Below are 19,653 nucleotides of genomic sequence, written 5' to 3'. Positions count from 1 at the left end.
CAGCCAGAGTCAGTACCTTCAGGGGAGGGGAACCAGTGAGTGTAGAACTGAACCCAGCCAGAGTCAGTACCTTCAAGGGAGGGGAACCAGTGGGTGTAGAACTGAACCCAGCCAGAGTCAGTACCTTCAGGGGAAGGGAACCAGTGAGTGTAGAACTGAACCCAGCCAGAGTCAGTACCTTCAGGGGAGGGGAACCAGTGGGTGTAGAACTGAACCCAGCCAGAGTCAGTACCTTCAGGGGAGGGGAACTAGTGAGTGTAGAACTGAACCCAGCCAGAGTCAGTACCTTCAGGGGAGGGGAACCAGTGAGTGTAGAACTGAACCCAGCCAGAGTCAGTACCTTCAGGGGAGGGGAACCATTGAGTGTAGAACTGAACCCAGCCAGAGTCAGTACCTTCAGGGGAAGGGAACCAGTGAATGTAGAACTGAACCCAGCCAGAGTCAGTACTTTAAGGGGAGGGGAACCAGTGAGTATAGAACTGAACCCAGCCAGAGTCAGTACCTTAAGGGGAGGAGAACCAGTGAGTGTAGAACTGAACCCAGCCAGAGTCAGTACCTTAAGGGGAGGAGAACCAGTGAGTGTCGAACTGAACCCAACCAGAATTGGTGTTGAAAACTGGGAGTGGAGGTGAAACAGTTTAGAAATGTGTGTTGATTTGGATTTCAGCACAGCAGGAGGGACAATGTGTTGGACAGGGATTTAAAGCTTTGGAAGAACAAGAGAGGAAAGAATGTTCCATGGAAACTAGATGTGTCTTTCCTGAATTTCTGTATTGTACTGACAGTGATGAGTTTTGTTATCTCCTTTTACAGCGTATTAGAAGGGGAGATTTTCAGACAGGAAACACAAACCAAACATCATGTCAAGATCTGACGGACTCAATCGATTCATGAGGACCCGAATATCATCGTCCTTTGAAAGTGGAAGGAGAAATGTTTGTCTGTCCTGCCTGTGGGAAAAGATTTCAAACATCAGTGTGACTGGAAAAGCACAGAGACACACACACCCGAGTGAATGATCCAGTGCTCTGCCTGTGGAAAAAGCTTTAACCAGTCACACATCCTGAAGAAACATTGCACCATTCACAGCGGGGTGAAACTGTAAACGTGTTATGAGTGTGGGCGAGGCTTCAACTGATCGTCCAACCATCCAGAGTCACAAGGATACCAGCACCATGGAGAAACTGTGGGGATTATGGGAAGGTATTTAGATCGCCGTCTGTGCTGGAAATTCATCGACGCATTCACACTGGGGAGAGGCCGTTCACCTGCCCCATGTGTGTGAAGGGATTCACTGTGTCATCCGACCTTGTAACTCACCAGCGAGTTCACACTGGGGAGAGGCCGTGCAACTGCCCCATGTGTGTGAAGGGATTCACTGCGTCATCCCACCTGCTGAAACACCAGCAGTTCACAAGTGACTGCAGGGGTTGGAATCTGCTGTTAATCACATCCCGACTGAACCATGTTCATTCTGACAGTTGGGGTTTGTTTCTGCTGATAATAACCCTATAACTGGGCTGGACTTTAATACTCTGGATATATTGCTGATTGTGTTCTCGAGGCTGCAGTGTCCATTTAAGAAACGCTGTGTGTTATCTTCCCCCTTAATTCAGCGACTCTCAACAGAAATTTGGTATGCATTTTTACTTGAATCCTACATTGATCTTTGGTACAAAATCTACAATAGTGTCAAACTTTCCACTGAATATAATCTCCAAAAAGAGCTTGCTGACAATGCTTACTGACTTGCACATTACACACAGTGGCCCCTCCATTATCCACCAGAAAGGAGGAGAATGGGAATTGGTGCGGAATCAGTGTGCCCAAATGTTGCCCCTCCCGTCTGGTGTAACAATCCCCTCGGCACGGGAATGGAGACAAGTCCAGACCAAAACTGTGTGCAGTACTCCAGCTGTGGTCTTAAAAATGGCCTGTACAGTTGTAGCATCACTTCCCGACTTTTATACTCCACCCCCCTTGCAATAAAGGCCAGCATTCCATTTGCCTTCCTGATTATTTGCTGTACCTGCATGTTAACCTATTGAGTTTCTTGGACAAGAACCCCCAGATCCCTCTGTACTACAGCATTTTGTAATCGACCCCATTTAAATAATAATTCACGTTTTTATTTTTCCTACCAAAGGGGATAACCTGACATTTACCACATTATAGTCCATCTGCCAGATTTTTACCCACTCACTGAGCCTGTCTATATCCCTTTGTAGATTTGTTGCCTCCTCCTCACAACTTGCTTTCCCACCTATCTTTGTATCAGCATCAAATGTGGCTGCGTTACTGTCGGTCCCTTCATCCAAGTCATTAATATAAATTGTAAATAGTTGAGGCCCCAGCACTGATCCCTGTGTCACCCCATTAGTTACAGTTTGGCAACCTAAAAATGACCCATTTATCTTGACACTCTGTTTTATGTTAGTTAGCCAATCCTCTATCCATGCTAATATATTACCCCACCTCCATGAGCTCTTAGCTTCTGCAGTAACCTTTTGTGTGGCAACTTATCAAATGCTTTCTGGAAATCCACATATACGACATCAACTGGTTCTACTTCATCCACCCTGCTCGTTACATCCTCAATCAACTCCAGCAAAGTTGTCAAACATGATTTCCCTTTCATAAAACCATGTTGAATCTGCTTGACTGCAATATGATTTTCCAAATGTCCTGCTACTTTTCCTTAATGATGGACTCCAGTATTATCCCACTGATAGATGTTAGACTAACTGGTCTATAGTTTCCTGTTTTCTGTCTCCCTCCTTTCTTAAATAGGGGTGTTACATTTGCTGTTTTCCAGTCCACTGGGACCTCTCCAGAGTTCAGGGAATATTGGTAGATTACAACCAGTGCATTCACTATCTCTGCAGCCACTTCTCTGAAGACCCTGGCATGCATGTCATCAGGTCCAGGGGACTTGTCCACCTTTAGTCCCATTAGTTTGCTGAGTACTTTATCTCTACTGATAGTGACTGTTTTACGTTCCCACCCACCCCCATAATAGCTCCTTGAATAACAACTGTTGGGATGATTTTCGTGTCCTCCACCATGAAGACCGATACAAAATATTTGTTCAAAATCTCTGCCAGTTCCATGTTTCCCATTATTAATTCTCCAGTCCCATCCTCTAAGGGACCAGCATTTACTTTAGATACTCGTTTCCTATTTACATACCTGTAGATGCTCTTGCTGTCTGTTTTTATATTTCTTGCAGTTTGCTCTGATCTGCTATCTTCCCTGACTTTATCATGTTTTAGTCGTCCTTTGCTGGTATCGAAACATTTCCCAATCCTCTGGCCTTCCACTGTCCTTCACAAAATTGTATGCCTTTTTTTCAATTTGATACCATCCTTTACTTCCTGGGTTAGCCAGGGATGGTTCATCCTTCTCTTGCATCTTTATTTCTCACTTGAATAAATCTTTGCTGAGATTATGAAATGTCACCTTAAATGTTTGTCACTGCATTTCTACAGTCTTACCCTTGAACATATTTTCCCAGTCCACTTGGTGTCAGTGACAAGGGTTGGTTTATATCACATGGGAGGAGATTGGTGTCAGTGACTGTGGGGTTGGGTCAGCCTTCTTTGACCTGACCAAGGCCTTTGACACTGTCAACCGTGAGGGATTATGGGGTGTACTCTTCAAATTCGTCTGTCCTCAAAAATTTGTCACCATCCTCCACTTGCTTGGTGATAACATGCAAGCTGTGATCCTGAGCAATGGATCCACCACAGACCCAATTCATGTACGGACCGAGGTGAAGCAAGGCTGTGTCACTGCACCCACGCTCTTCTCCATCTTCCTTGCTGCATTGCTACATCTCACCGTCAGTAAGCTTCCTGCTTGAGTGGAGATAATCTACAGAATAAATGGGAAACTGCTCAACCTCCATCGTCTTGAGACCAGATCCAAGGTCATGCCATCCTCTGTCATCGAATTACAATATGCAGATGATGCTTGTGTCTGCGCTCACTCAGAGGACGAGCTCTAAACCATCGTCAACACATTCACCGTAGTGGCCAAGAGCATAGGCCTTACACTAAACATTTCCTACAAGAAAAGTGCTCTAGCAACCTATCCCCACCACAGAGCACTGCCCTTCACTCCCACCAAACCCCGGATGATCAAAATCCACGATGAGGCCTTGGACAACGTCGTCCATTTTTCATACCTCGGGAGCCTACTGTCAACAAGGGCACATCTCAATGACTAGGTCCAACACCACCTTCTGTGTGCCAGCGCAGCCTTTGGTCGCCTAAGGCATACAGTGTTTGAAGACCAGAACCGTAAAACCGGCACAAAGCTCATGGTCTACCGAGCAGTAGTGATACCTGCCCTCAGACACGCTTCCCAGAAATGGACTATGTACAGCAGGCACATCAAAGCACTGGAGAAATACCATCAACACTGCCTCCAGAATATCCGGTAGATCCCACAAATCCAATGGCAGGATAGACGCACCAACATCTGTTCGCTCACAGACCAACATCCTCAGCATTGAAGCATTGACCTCGCTCGATCAGTCCACATGCCCGATAGGAGACTCCCAAAGCAAGCACTCTATTGGAGCTTCAACATGGCAAGCGAGCCCCGGGGGGCAGAGGAAACGCTTCAAGGACACCCTCAAGGCCTCCTTGAAGTTCAACATCCCCACCGACACCTGAGAATCCCTGGCACAAGATCGCTCAGAGTGGAAGAGAATAATCCGTGAGGGCGTCGAACACTTCTAGTCTCTCCACCTGGAGCAAGGGGAGACCAAGTGCTGACGGTGGGAGGAGCACACGACAACCCAAGCACTTCAACAAACCGGCACTTCAACCAACGTACTTTCAACCACCGTCTGTCCAACCTGCGACAGAGACTGTAGCTCCCGCATTGGACTTAACAGACATCTGAGACCTCATTTGTAATGTGGAAGCAAGTCATCCTCGACTTCAAGGGACTGCCTATGATGATGGTTGGTTTATATCAGACAGGAGAGGATTGGTGTCAGTGACTGTGGGGTGGCTTTATATCAGACAGTAGGGGATTGGTGTCAGTGAATGTGGGGTGGCTTTATATCAGACAGGAGCGGATTGGTGTCAGTGACTGTGGGGTGGCTTTATATCAGACAGGAGGAGATTGGTGTCAGTGACTGTGGGGTGGGTTTATATCAGACAGGAGGAGATTGGTGTCAGTGACTGTGGGGTGGGTTTATATCAGACAGGAGGAGATTGGTGTCAGTGACTGTGGGGTGGGTTTATGTCAGACAGGAGGGGATTGGTGTCAGTGACTGTTGGATGGGTTTATATTAGACAGGAGGGGATTGGGATCAGTGACTTTGGGGTGGGTTTATATCAGACAGGAGGAGATTGGTGCCAGTGATTGTGGGGTCGGTTTATATCAGACAGAAGGAGATTGGTGTCAGTGACTGTGGGGTGGGTTTATATCATACAGGGGGGGATTGGTGCCAGTGACTGGGGTTTGTTTATATCAGACAGGAGGAGATTGGTGTCAGTGACTGTGGGGTGGGTTTATATCAGACAGGAGGAGATTGGTGTCAGTGACTGTCGGGTGGGTTTATGTCAGACAGGAAGGGATTCGTGTCAGTGACTGTGGGATGGGTTTATATCAGACAGGAGGGGATTGGTGTCAGTGACTCTGGGGTGGGTTTATATCAGACAGGAGGGGATTGGTGTCAGTGACTGTGGGGTGGGTTTATATCAGACAGGAGGGGATTGGTGTCAGTGACTCTGGGGTGGGTTTATATCAGACAGGAGGGGATTGGTGCCAGTGGCTGTGGGGTGGGTTTATATCAGACAGTAGGGGATTGGTGTCAGTGGCTGTGCAGGAGGAGTCTCCAGCTTCAACTACTCGAGCTCCACTTTTCGGAGCTTGAGCGGCGGCTGGAGTCAATACGGTGCATCCGCGAGGCTGAGAGCGACGTGGATAGCACCTTTCAGGAGGTGGTCACCCCACAGCTTAAAAGCGTGCAGGCAGAGGGGAAGTGGGTGACCACCAGACAGAGTAAGAACGCTCGGCAGGTCGTGCAGGAGTTCCCCATGAGTCCATCTCACTTTCTAACCGATATTCACATCTGAGCATCAGTGAGGGCGATGGTGCCTCTGGGGAGTGCCAGAGCCAATTCCAAGGCACCACGTGTGGCTCAGCTGCACAGGGGAGAAGGATGAAGAATAAAATAGCTGTAGTGATTGGGGATTCTATAGTTAGGGGAGCAGAGAGGCGTTTCTGCGGCCGCAGACGTGACTCCAGAATGGTTTGGTGTCTCCGTGGTGCCAGGGTCAGGGATGTGACAGAGCAGACGCAGGGAATTCTGGGGGAGGGAAAGAGGGTAAACAGCTCGAGGCCATGGTCCACATCAGGACCAGCACCATAGGTAGAAACAGGGATGAGGTTCTACAGACAGAATATAGGGAGCTAGGAAGAAAATTAAGAGTAAGACCTCAAAGGTAGTAATCTCCGGATTACTCCCAGTGCCACGTGCTAATGAGTACAAGAATAGGAGAGAGGGAATGAACGCGTGGCTGGAGAGTTGGTGTAGGAGGGAGGGCTTTAAATTCTTGAGGGATTGGGACCACTTCTGGGGGAGATGGGACTTGTACAAACCGGACGGGTTGCACCTCAACAGTGTCGGGACCAATATCCTCGCGGGAAGCTTTGCTAGTGCTGTTGGGGAGAGTTTAAACTAGTTTGGCAGGGGGATGGGGACCTGAGAACACATTCAATAGGGAAGGAAGTGAAGCAGAAACTGGATAGCATGAATTTAGAAAGCGAATCTGTAAAACAGAGGAAACAAGTGTTAAAAAGAAAAGAACCAAGTGTTGATTTAAAACAAACTTCTGTTTGTTCACTTGAGTAGTAATGAATTCAGTCTTCTGTTTATAATCAATTTACAAGTGGAGTATAGTCACAGATGGAGCACGTGTAACCAGGCACGGGTATCTCCACGCTAACGAACAAAGGAATAAGCTTACATTTATAGACTGTTTTCTTATCAAACTGGAGCCGGCATTGCCAAATATGGTAGTCTCTGGCTACTGCATGGTCCAGAGACACAAGTTTACATCAGCAACACATTTAGAAGCATTGCGGCCTGGCTACGGTGATCATAAACCATGAGCTCTGAACTTTCTTATCCTAACAATATTTCTATACATTCTATTATGAATATCGAAGCCTGGTTGGTCGCAAACACCAGCTGTTGCTAAGTGAAATCTGTCTCTCTCTCTCTCCCTAATAATACGAACCACATTTTTCCCTCTATCGAATGAATGAAACATAAACCCCTTTCAGAAGCTGAATTAAGCAGGGTCCACATGTCAACCTGTCCAACAGGTTTTTTTATGGTTTACATTACCTGTTGTCAAAGTGTTTTATATCCTTCTTTGTCTTTACTAATCCTGGTTTCCTCTCAGCATCCTTCCCTTTCCTTATATTTTCAATGTCCATTATTGACGTCCTTACAGCATAATGCAATGACCAGAATCCCTGAAGCTATTACCCGTGCTATCACCAATCCCAGCTGGAACAATCTAACTCGATACTACTTTCCACCATTCCTGATTCGCAAGTCTCGGGATTGCCCGTTCTGTCTCTCTCTTCCTCTATATGATTTGTACTGTGTGTTTCTGGGATGACCTAATTCGCAGAATTATGAGCTTCAAAGTAAGATACAGGGAGAATATAGTGTCCTGTGTGTGGAATGACTCGACAAAATCATCCTCCAGAGGCAGTCTCATCTGCAGTTAAGTTGCGTTATGGTGATGTACCAGAACCAATGTTTAGCACCGATACATGTGTTCATCGGTGGAATCGAGCTAAAGTGATGTTCTAGTATGGGGCATCGGGTTGAACCCACAGTCATATACGTGATAGTAGTAGTCACACAATACTGTCCTTTTCCTTTATACACGGTATTAGTTTGGCCTTCGCCCCATTTACTTATTTCAATCTGGCATTCTGGAGATTCTTTGTCGAGGGTGAACACACAAGCTGGAACATCTACAAACCCATGTTGTCCCTTTCAGAGTACAACACTGCATATCTGGTGCTATTCAAGTTCCTCCCTTCTTAATCAGATATCTTGGATATTCCTCATACTGTTTATGCATCGGACCTAACTCAGTCTTCCACCCTTGCAAACGATTCTACCCTATACACCGTCCAAGGTTTCGTTTCATTTCCATTTTTCCTTAGCAAAGGCAAAATCAATCCCACTGGTCTAATATCTTCACTTCTTCCTCCTTCCCTCGGGGTCAAAATCCCCATTCCTATTGGCTGCATCACATCAAAGCCGATGACTTGATTCCCCTAAACCATTTTCTCAGTTGTTCTTCATGAATAAACAAAGAGATTTGATTACTCTCTCTCTTGTCCAGTCCCTTCTGTACCACATTCATCATAAATGTCACAGAGGCTACACACAATACCACCAGAGAGCCACATCGTGTTCCCATTCACTTTCTATATCTGTTCTGTTTACTCCTGCTAACCTTGCTGTGGCTCCTATTCTGAGCTATCCTGTCAGCTTTCACTTTCCTTGCGATTTAAACTGATGCTCCTTGTATTCCCCATCTTCCTCATTCCCTGGTTCCTGTTTTCTATTCTTTACCAACACGTCCTTTACTAATTCTCTTCCCATTTTATCTATTAATTGTGAATATCTCCCTTCACAAAATCTAGTTGATAGATTCAAGCTCATGTTTAAAACTTTTGATTTCAATTAACAATTTAAAAACACACATTGTCATATAATACATTTCCTGATTCAGTTACTTCTAGTCCATTAAAATGTGGGTTCTTTTACTGGATCGGACAGGTCGAGTTCTTTTTGTGCGGTGGGATGTCATTTTATTTTAGTCGCAGATATGATCACTATCAGCGTTTGTACTTGGCAAACCAAAAGTTAACATTACTGATCAACATACGACATGTCTTACTTTAAAATAACCTGCTGTCATTACATTTTCAGTTTGTATTGAAGTATTTAATAATGGTCTTGAATTAATTATTGTCCTGGTGTGATACTAACTCTTAAAGTGAACACTATTAATTTAGTGATTGGGGTCAGGATGTGTCCCAACCCACCTGGTTCAGGGGAGTCTTCCTGGTCTCCCAATCTTCCCCAGGAGCAGGCTTTAGGGTTCTTTCTCTATTACCACTAAAATTATGCTTTTGAGGGTCTCTTCTCGGTTTATCAAGGACTCCAAAACAAACCCTTTTGAGGTCCTCTGCTTCCTCCTGGAGATCGCATCTCACTTGGATCCATGTTTTGTTATGGAGCCTATCAGGTCTGGCCTCCTTATCTCCCACCTTCAGCTTGTAGCTGATCTGTACACAGCCATGACCACCTTGTCCAGACAGAGACAGGCTGATTGTTTTGTTTTTAGCCTCTCTACAAGCTTTCTTTGTTCAATACTTAGTGGAGGCCTTGAAACTGACGACCATTCTCGCTGTAAGGAAATCCTAATTTGGTCAGCATTCTCGCCACTGTTAATTCTAATGCCTCTGACAGGTAGCAGTGTGTTTAACTCTATCCGGATTATTTCAAAGTCGGTTTCTCTATGGAGAATGTGTCATGGCCTTGATGGTTTAAAAAGTTCTCTCACTCTCCTGAGCCACATTAGCCATTTCATGTTGTGCTGTTGTCGATAACTGAGCATGCCTGAGAATCGTTCGCACACACACGCAGCGGTATCCCAATATCATGCCACATGGGACATCTGATCCAAGCCATTTGAGGTGATCTTATCAAAAGATCGTGGGGTGTCTGAAGATCTTTGCTCATCTCCCTCTGCACGGTCCCGATGTCTCGGGTAGTGGCCAGGTGATCAAATTCAGTTTTCTTATTGTTCAGTGTAGGCAATGACACAAACATCTGAGAGAGAAATCTTAGCAATTTCCTACACATCCCTGACTTTAACAAGAATTTACATTAACACCGATTGTACCCAGGTGATTTATGACAATTCACCCAGAAACAATGAGTTAAGAAACATTTCTATTTGGAGGTGTAACTTTCCTGTTTTCCTCTTATATCCTCACTCATTTCCTCTCATTACATTTATACAGTGTTCACCATTTCATTCCTGAGCCTGCAGGAACTTTACTGTCTGATACAATATTATCATACTGTCTTTAAACATCGATCAAACATTCCCACTTGGTCCAAGTTTTGAACCAGTTTCTTTGTTTAATTTTATTTAACCGAACCACTTCTTGAACCTTTTATTCTCCAAAATATGCCAGAGAGCAATTCAGTCTCCAAGAGGAAGGATGTTAGTTACCTTTAGCATAACAGTCGCCCCCAAAACTTATTTCTGAATACATAGTTTGGACAGAACCACAGAGACGGGACTTTTTCAAAAATAAAACTTAATTATCTCAATTTTCAGCTAAATTTTCCTTCCCATGTGTTTGACCAGCGACGCTTTGCAATATATATATATATATATATATATAATCAGTTTTAATTTCACAAACAAATTATGCCCAGACTTTGTCATTTTACAAAGAAGACAAAAGTAACAATTGCGTTTGGATGCAAGTCATTTATCTTCCCCTTGGAGCAGGGTGTCCTGGACAATAGGATTACATCGGATATATGGCACAGAAACAGGCCATTCGGCCCAACCAGTCCATGCCAGCGTTTATGCTCCACTCGAGCCTCCTCCCTTCTTGCCTCATCTAACTATATCCACATAACCCTCGATTCCCTTCTCCCTCATATACTTGTCTAGCCTCCCCTTAAATGCATTGATACTATTCGCTTCAACCACTCCCTGTGGCAGCGAGTTGCACATTCTCACCACTCTCTGGGTAGAGGTTTCTTCTGAATTCCCTATTTGATTTCTTGGTGATTTTTATGTTGATGGCCTCTAATTATGCTGGTCCCCACAAGTGGAAACACTGTGTCTACTCAATCAAAACCTTTCATCATTTTAGAGACATTATGTCACCCCTCAGCCTTCTTTTTTCAAGAGAAAAGAGACCCGGCCTGCCCATCCTTTCCCGATAGGTATACGATCGCCTTTCTGGTATCATCCTTGTAAACCTTCTCTGCACCCTCTCCAGTGCCTCCATATCCTTTTTATATTATGGTGACCAGAATTGCACACACAAAGTCTAACCAAGGTTCGATACAAGTTTAGCATAACTTCACCACTTTTCCGTTCGATAACAATTCAATTCTAAAACAATCGATCCCAATAATTTAACTCAATACTTTAAATTCTTAAGTCCAACTTTGTCAGCATGCTGCGACATTCGATGTCTGCAGATAACTGGAGATAATTTTGTTTTAACTGCTGGATCTTTTGCTATGCCATCAACATCTTATCCAACTGGAACTGGCATTGCCTGATATGGTAGTCTTTGGCGATGGCATAGTCCAGAGACACAAGTCTGCATTTTCTTCAACATACATCAACAATGTTAGAAGCACGTAAAACACTGGTCTTCCTGTGGCAAGCACAAACCACTAGTCTCTGAACTTTTCTTATTCTAACATAATATTTCTAATCTAAACATTCTATGATGAAAATATCCATGGCCAGTTGGTTGCAAACACCAACTGTTGCTCAGTGAAATCTCTCTCTAATGATAACAACCACATTTTCCCCGATATGGAATGAACTAAACATGAACACCTTTCAGAAGCTGAATTAACCGAGTTCCCTGTGCCAACACCTCTCTCATATTCCATTCACTTCAATTGAAAGGAAAACACCAGATTGCATCAGTCGGGATTTGAAAGATATTTACAACAGATGCTAGATATTCTTAGAGTTAGCATTGTTCTCTATTCTGTCTACTCGAGGAGTTTGACAATAGACTTTCTCCTGTGAATGTAGAGCTGGAATATTGGGCTGGGATGTATTTACTTGTTCATCTTGTTGACTCTAAACCGTTGCCAATTATTTGATGTGACCTGTATTTTCTTAAATACATTTCCTGAGTGGATTCAAATTTAAATTGAACCCAGATTTGCAGGTGTGATGCTCCATTCACACATCGAAGGTGAGAGAGATGCTGTGGGGCACACTAAGTCCTGTATCTGAAAGTGATTCACAGACTGGGTTTTGTGTTCAGTGATCCCGTGCATGTTACCGACACCTTCCCACAATACCAAGGCTAGGAGAGGCACTCTGGAAGATATGGGGAACTTGAACTCGTCCACGAGAGTAACCAAAGGTATGAGAACTGAAATAATCCAGAGTTAGAAAGGAGAAAAGGCCCCAAAATGGTGCAGTCAGTAACAGGACATCAATTAGTCTCCCCTTATCTTGGAACATTAAATGTCGACACACTCTGTTATTGAAACATCAAAATATTATATTCCAGCCCAGTTATAGGGGCTATTATCATCAGAAACAAACTTCAGCTGTCGGAATGGACACGTTTCAGTCGGGATGTGATTAACAGCAGCACTTCTGAACTTGCTGGTGTCTCAGCAGGTGGGATGACCGAGTAAATCCCTCACCACACTCAGAGCAGGTGAACGGCCTCTCCCCAGTGTGAACTCGCTTGTGCCTCAGCAGGCTGGATGACACAGTGAATCCCTTCCCACAGTCAGAACATATGAACGGCATCTCCCCAATGTGAACTCGCTGGTGTGTTAGCAGGCGGGATGACACAATGAATCCCTTCCCACACTCCGAGCAGGTGTACAGCCTCTCCCCAGTGTGAACTCGCTGGTGTGCCAGCAGGTCGGATGGCCACGTGAATCCCTTCCCACATTCAGAGCAGGTGAATGGCCTCTCTCCAGTGTGAACAAGCTGGTGTTTTACCAGGCTGGATGACTGAGTGAATTGCTTCCCACACTCTGAGCAGGTGAATGGCTTCTCCCCGGTGTGAACTCGCTGGTGTTTCAGCAGGTAGGATGACTGAATGAATCGCTTCCCACACATGGGGCAGGTGAACGGGCTCTCCCCAATGTGAACAAGCTGGTGTTTCACCAGGCTGGATGACTGAATGAATCGCTTCGCACACACGGGGCAGGTGAACGGCCTCTCCCCAGTGTGAATGTGTTGATGAATTTGCAGCTCAGACAGGTAGCTGAATCCCTTCCCACAGTCCCCACATTTCCACGGTTTCTCCGTGGTACGGGTGTGCTTCCGTCTCTCCAGGTTGGATGATCAGTTGAAGCCTCCTCCACACACAACACGTTTACAGTTTCTCCCCGCTGTGAATGGTTCGAGGGTTTTTCAGGCTGTGTAACTGGTTAAAGCTCTTTCCACAATCAGTGCACTGAAACACTCTCACTCGGGTGTGTGTGTCTCTGCTTTTTCAGTCACACTGATGTCTGTAATCTTTCCCCTTCGACAGAATAAACAAACATTTCTCCTTCCACATTCAAAGGCTGATGATATTCAAGTCCTGATGAATCGAGTGACTCTATCAGATCTTGACGTGATGTTTAGTTTGAGTTTCCCTCCTTCAAATCCTCCCCTTCTAACACTCTGCAAAAGGAGTTTACAAAAGTCATCACTGTAAGTACAGGTTCGAAATTCAGAAGAGACAATTCTAGCTTCTATGGAACATTCTTTCCTTCTGCTGTGTGGTTTTAAGTATTGACTTAATAAAAATAATAAAGAGGGAGAAGGTAGACTGAGAGTAAACTGGCAAGAAATATAAATGCAGTCAGAGCTTCTACAGATATATAAAAAGGAAGAGATTGCTAAAATAAACGTTGGTCCCTTAGAGGATGAGACGGGGAATTAATAATGAGAAACAGGGAAATGGCAGAGACTTTAAACAAATATTTTGTATGGTCTTCACGGTGGAAGACACTAAAAGAATCCCAATAATAATAGATAATCAAGGGGTCACAGGGAGCGAGGAACTTAAAACAATCACTATCACGAGAGAAAAAGTACTAGACAAACTATTGGGACTAAAGGTGGACGTCCCCTGGACCTGATGGCCTGCATCCTGGGGTCTTAAAAGAAGTGGTTGCAGAGAAAGTGGATGGATTGGTTGTAATCTACCAAAATTCCCTGGATTCTGGCAAGGTCCCAGTGGATTGGAAAACCTCAAATGCAACACCCCTATTCAACAAGGGAGGGAGGGAGAGAGAAAGCAGGAAACTATAGAGCAGTTAGCCGAACATCTATCATTGGGAAAATGCTGGAGTCCATTATTAAAGAAATAGTTGCAGGACATTTAGAAAATCGTTATAGTCAAGCAGAGACGGCATGGTTTTATGAAAGGGAAATCACATTTGACAAACTTGCTCGAGTTCGTTGAGGATGTAACGAGCAGGATGGAAGAAGAGGAACCAGTAGCAGTTGTGTGTTTGGATTTCCAGAAGGCATTCGATAAGGTGCCAGATAAAAGGTTACTGCACAATATAAGAGCTCACAGGGTTGGGGTTAATATATTAGCATAGATGTAGGATTGGCTAACTAACAGAAAACAGAGAGTAGGGATAAATGGGTCATTTTCAGGTTGGCAAACTGTAACTAGTGGGGTGCTACAGGGATCAGTGCTGGGGCCGCAATTATTTACAATCTATATTAATGACTTGTATGAAGGGACGGAGTGCACTGCGGCCAAATATGCTGCTGATACAAAGATAGGTGGGAAAGCAAGTTGTGAGGAGGACACAAAGAATCTGCAAAGAGTTATAGACAGACTCTGTGTGTGGGTAAAAATTTGGCAGATGGAGTATAATGAGGAAAAATGTGAGGTTATGCACTTTGCTAGGAAGAATAAAAAAGCAAATTATTATTTAAATGGAGACTACAAAATTCTGCGGTACAGAGGGGATCTGGGGGTCCTTGTGCATGAAACACAAAAAGTTAGCATGCAGGTACAGCAAGGAATCAGGAAGGCAAATGCAATGTTGGACTTTATTGAAGGGGAATGGAGTATAAAAGTAGAGAAGTCTTGCTACAACTGTACAGGGCGTTCGTGAGACCACACCTGGAGTACTGTGTACGGTTTTGGTCTCCTTATTTAAGGAGGGCTATACTTGCATTGGAGACAGTTCAGAGAAGGTTCACGAGGTTGATTCCTGAGATGAAGGGGTTGTCTTATGAAGTAAGCTTGAGCAAGTAAGGCCTGTACTCATTGCAGTTTCGAAGAATGAGAGGTGAACTTATTGAAACGTGTAAGATTCAGAGGGAGCTTGACAGGGTAGATGCAGAGAGGATGTTTCCCCTCGTGGGAGAATCTAGAACTCGGGTGCATAGTTTCAGAATAAGGGGTCGCCCATTTAAAACGGAGATGCGGAGGAATTTCTTCTCTGAGGGTCATCAATCTTTGGAATTCCCTACCCCAGAGAGCTGTAGAGGCTGAGTCAGTCAATATATTTAAAGCGGAGATAGACAGATTTTTGAATGATAAGGGAGTCAAGAGTTATGGGGAGCAGGCAAAAAGTGGAGTTGCGGTCAAGGTCAGATCAGCCATGATTTTATTGAATGTCAGAGCAGGCTCGAGGGATCAAATGGCCTACTCCTGCTCCTATTTCTTATTGTTAATCTGTGAACCTTGACCTGGACATTCCAAAATGTTACTGCTTTTGAGGAATAGACAAAATATCTAAGCATTGATAAATGCATCATCTAACATCTCCAACTGAGCTAACCTGCTGTAACTATGTCAGTATTTGTGTCAGCTGTGACTCAGTGGGAAACACACTTGCCTCTGGGTCACAAGGTTGTGGGTTCACGTCGCACTCCAGAGACATGAACACAAAAATCTCGGCTGATGCTCCAGTGCAGTGCTGAGGGACTGCTGTACTGTCGGAGGTGCTGTCTTTTGGATAAGATGTTAAACCGAGGCACCCTCTGCTCCCTCAGGTGAACGTAAAAGGTCCCATTGCACTATTTCAAGCAGAACAGGGGAGTTACCCCCGATGTCCTGGCCAATATTTTCGCTTAACATCAGTAAAGCAGATTATCTGGTCATTATCACATTGTAAATTGGTTGCTGCGTTTCCTACATTACGATAGTGACTACACTTCAAAAATAACTTAATTGGCTGTAAAATGCTTTGGGGCATCTGGTGGTGGTGAAAGGTGCGAAATAAATGCAAGTCTTTTTATTTTCTATGTGTCTTTTATTACTCTCCCTTCTCCCATTGTGCCTCCTTTTGTCTGCTGTCACTTCCCCACCTCCTCTTCCCCACCCAACTTTACAGTTCATTTCTTGTGTACATGGTCTCTCTCTCTCTCTCCTTTCCCTCACTCTATCGCTCCCTATAAGCTGTCCATCTGCCATATCTGCCAGTTCAGATGAAATGCTCTCCCTCACCCATCACCATTTCTCCTTCCTTTATCAACAACAACAACTTTCATTTATATAGCGCCTTTAAGAACATAAGAGTTATGAGCAGGAATAGGCCATACGGCCCCTCGAGCCTGCTCCACCATTCAATATCATGACTGAACATCAACCTCAACTCCACTTTCCCGCCCGATCTCCATATCCCTTGATTCCCCGAAACGCAAAAAATGTATCGATCTCAGCCTTGAATTAACACTGTAAAATGGCCCCTGCTGGTTCACAGGAGCATTATCAGATAGAATTTAACACCGATGGTCAAAGAGGCACATTTCAAAGAGTGTTAAAAAGGAAAAGAGTGGCTCAAGTAAATGTTGGTCCCCTGGAGGATGAGACTGGGGAATTAATAATGGAGAACAGGGAAATGGCAGAGACGTTGAACAAATGTTTTGTATCGGTCTTCACGGTAGAAAACACTAAAAACATCCCAATAGTGGATAATCAAGGGGCGATAGGTAGGGAGGAACTTAATACAATTACTATCAGTAATGAAGTGGTACGAGGTAAAATAATGGGACTAAAGGCGGACAAGTCCCCTGGACCTGATGGCTTGCATCCTCGGGTCTTAAGAGAAATGGCTGCAGAGATAGTGGATGCATTGGTTGTAATTTCCCAAAATTCTCTGGATTCTGGGGCGGTCCCAGCAGATTGGAAAACCGCAAATGTAACACCCCTATTTAAAAAAGGAGGCAGACAAAAAGCAGGAAACTACACACCAGTTAGCCTAACATCTGTCGTTGGGAAAATGTTGGGAGTCCATTATTAAAGAAGCAGTAATGGGACATTTGGAAAAGCATGATTCAATCAAGCAGAGTCAGCATGGTTTTATGAAAGGGAAATCAGGTTTGACAAATTTGGTGGAGTTCTTGGAGGATGTAACGAACAGGGTGAATAAGGGGGAACCAGTGGATGTGGTGTATTTGGATTTCCAGAAGGCATTCGATAAGGTGCCACATAAGGCGTTACTGTACAAGATAAAAGCTCACTGGGTTGGGGGCAATATATTAACATGGATAGAGGATTGGCGAGCTAACAGAAAACAAAGAGTCGGGATAAATGGGTCATTTTCCAGTTGACAAACAGTGACTAGTGGGGTGCCGCAGGGATCGGTGCTGGGTCCTCAATTATTTACAATCCATATTAATGACTTGGATGAAGGGACAGAGTGTAATGTAGCCAAGATTGCTGATGATACAAAGATGGGTGGGAAAGCAAATTTTGAGGAGAACACAAAAAATCTGCAAAGGCTCAGTGAGTGGGCAAAAATTTGGCAGATGGAGTATAATGTGGAAAACTGTGAGATTATCCACTTTGGCAGAAATAATAGAAAAGCAAATTATAATTTAAATGGAGAAAAATTGCAAAGTGCTGCAGTACAGAGAGACCTGGGGGTCCTTGTGCATGAAACACAAAAAGTTAGTATGTAGGTACGGCAAGTAATCAGGAAGGCAAATGTAATCTTGGCATTTATTGCAAGGGGGATAGAGTATAATAGCAGATTAGTCCTGCTACAACTGTACAGGGTATTGGTGAGGCCACACCTGGAGTACTGCGTACAGTTTTAGTCTCCTTATTTAAGGAGGGATATACTTGTATTGGAGGCTGTCAGAGAAGGTTCACTAGGATGATTCCAGAGGTGAGGGGGTTGTCTTATGAAGATAGATTGAATAGGTTGGAGTTCAGAAGAATGAGAGGTGATGTTATTGAAACATATACGATAATGAGGGGGCTCGATAAGGTGGATGCAGAGAAGATATTTGCATCCACTCATAGGGGAAACTAAAACTAGAGAACATAGTCTAAGAATAAGAGGCCGCCCATTTAGAACTGAGATGAGGAGAAATTTCTTCTCAGAGGGTTGTAAATCTGTGGAATTCTCTGACCCAGAGAGCTGTAGAGGCTGGGTCATTGAATATATTTAAGGTGGAGATAGACAGATTTTTGAACGATAAGGAGTAAAGGGTTATGGGAAGCGGGCAGGGAAGTGGAGCTGAGTCCATGACCAGATGAGCCATGATCTTATTGAATGGCGGAGCAGGCACGAGGGGCCAAATGGCCTACTCCTGCTCCTATTTCTTATGTTCTTAGGGTCTTAAAAGAGGAGGGAGAGGTTTCGGGAGGGAATTCTGGAGCTTAGGGCCTAGGCAGCTGAAGGCATGGCAACCAATGGTGGTGTGATTAAAACCAGCAATTTGGAGGAGTACAGAGATCCTGGAGGGTTGTCGGGCTGGAGGAGGTTACAGAGGTAGGGAGGGGCAAGGCTATGGAGGGATTTGAAAACAAGGATGAGAATTTTAAAATTGGATCCAATTCTGGGCACACTTCAGGAAGGACACAAAGGCTTTGGAGAGGGGACAGAAGAGATTGACTGGAAATGTGCCAGGGATGAGGAACTTCATTTATGTGGAGACTGGAGAAGCTGGGATTGTTTTCCTTGGGGCAGAGAAGGCTAAGACGAGATTTGATAAAGGTGTTAAAAATCATGAAGATGATATCGAATAAATCGAGAAGCTGTTTCTAACGGCTGATAACCAGAGGGCACAGATTTGAGGCGATTGGCAAAAACAGAGGTCACATGAGGAAAACCATTTTTACACCAGTAGTGGTTAGGATTTGGAATACACTGCCTGACAGAGCGGTGGAGACCGAGTCAATAGTAGCCTTCAAAAGTGAATTGGACAAACACTTGAAGCAGAATGCTATTGCAGTGATTTGGGGAAAGAGCGGGGGAAGTGGGATAACCGGATTGCTTTTCGAAAGTATCGGCGCGGACTCGATGGGCCGAATGGCCCCCTTCTGTGCTGTAATATTCTGTGATTCTAGAATTCTTTATTGACGCTCCCTGCTCTGTCACCATTGCTCCTTCATTTACAGACGCTCCCTGGTCCATTACTATTTCTCGTTGATTTACAGACGCTCCGAGAGTTTGACGCAGACACAGCGCATGCACTGACCGCTCCTTCGGGGTGGAGCGGACCCAGGACCCGGCAGGCAGGGGGAGAATGTTTCCCGGTTTATATCCCCCCCCCCGGTGTGGGGTGAATGTTCCCCGGTTTATATCCCCACCCCTCGGTGTGGGGAGAATGTTCCCCGGTTTATATCCCCCCCCCGGTATGGGGAGAATGTTCCCCGGTTTAAATCCCCCCCCCCGGTGTGGGGAGAATGTTCCCCGGTTTATATCCCCCCCCCCCGGTGTGGGGAGAATGTTCCCCGGTTTATATCCCCCCCCCCCCGGTGTGGGGAGAATGTTCCCCGGTTTATATCCCCCCGGTGTGGGGAGAATGTTCCCCTGTTTATATCCCCCCCGGTGTGGGGAGAATGTTCCCCGGTTTATATCCGAGCCCGGGGCTG

The 19,653-nt window shown here is 44.9% G+C and overlaps 1 pseudogene; it reads right to left on the bottom strand.

Annotated features, from left to right (window-relative positions):
- LOC139235532 (Ig heavy chain C region-like) overlaps positions 1-7,464 on the bottom strand; it is a 65,647-nt pseudogene extending 58,183 nt beyond the window's left edge.
- Positions 7,465-19,653: the final 12,189 nt, after the last annotated feature.

This window comes from Pristiophorus japonicus, chromosome 23 (assembly GCF_044704955.1).
Source record: "Pristiophorus japonicus isolate sPriJap1 chromosome 23, sPriJap1.hap1, whole genome shotgun sequence".
In the NCBI taxonomy this organism is placed as follows: Eukaryota; Metazoa; Chordata; class Chondrichthyes; family Pristiophoridae; genus Pristiophorus; species Pristiophorus japonicus.
This window is presented reverse-complemented; position numbering and strand designations above follow the sequence as displayed.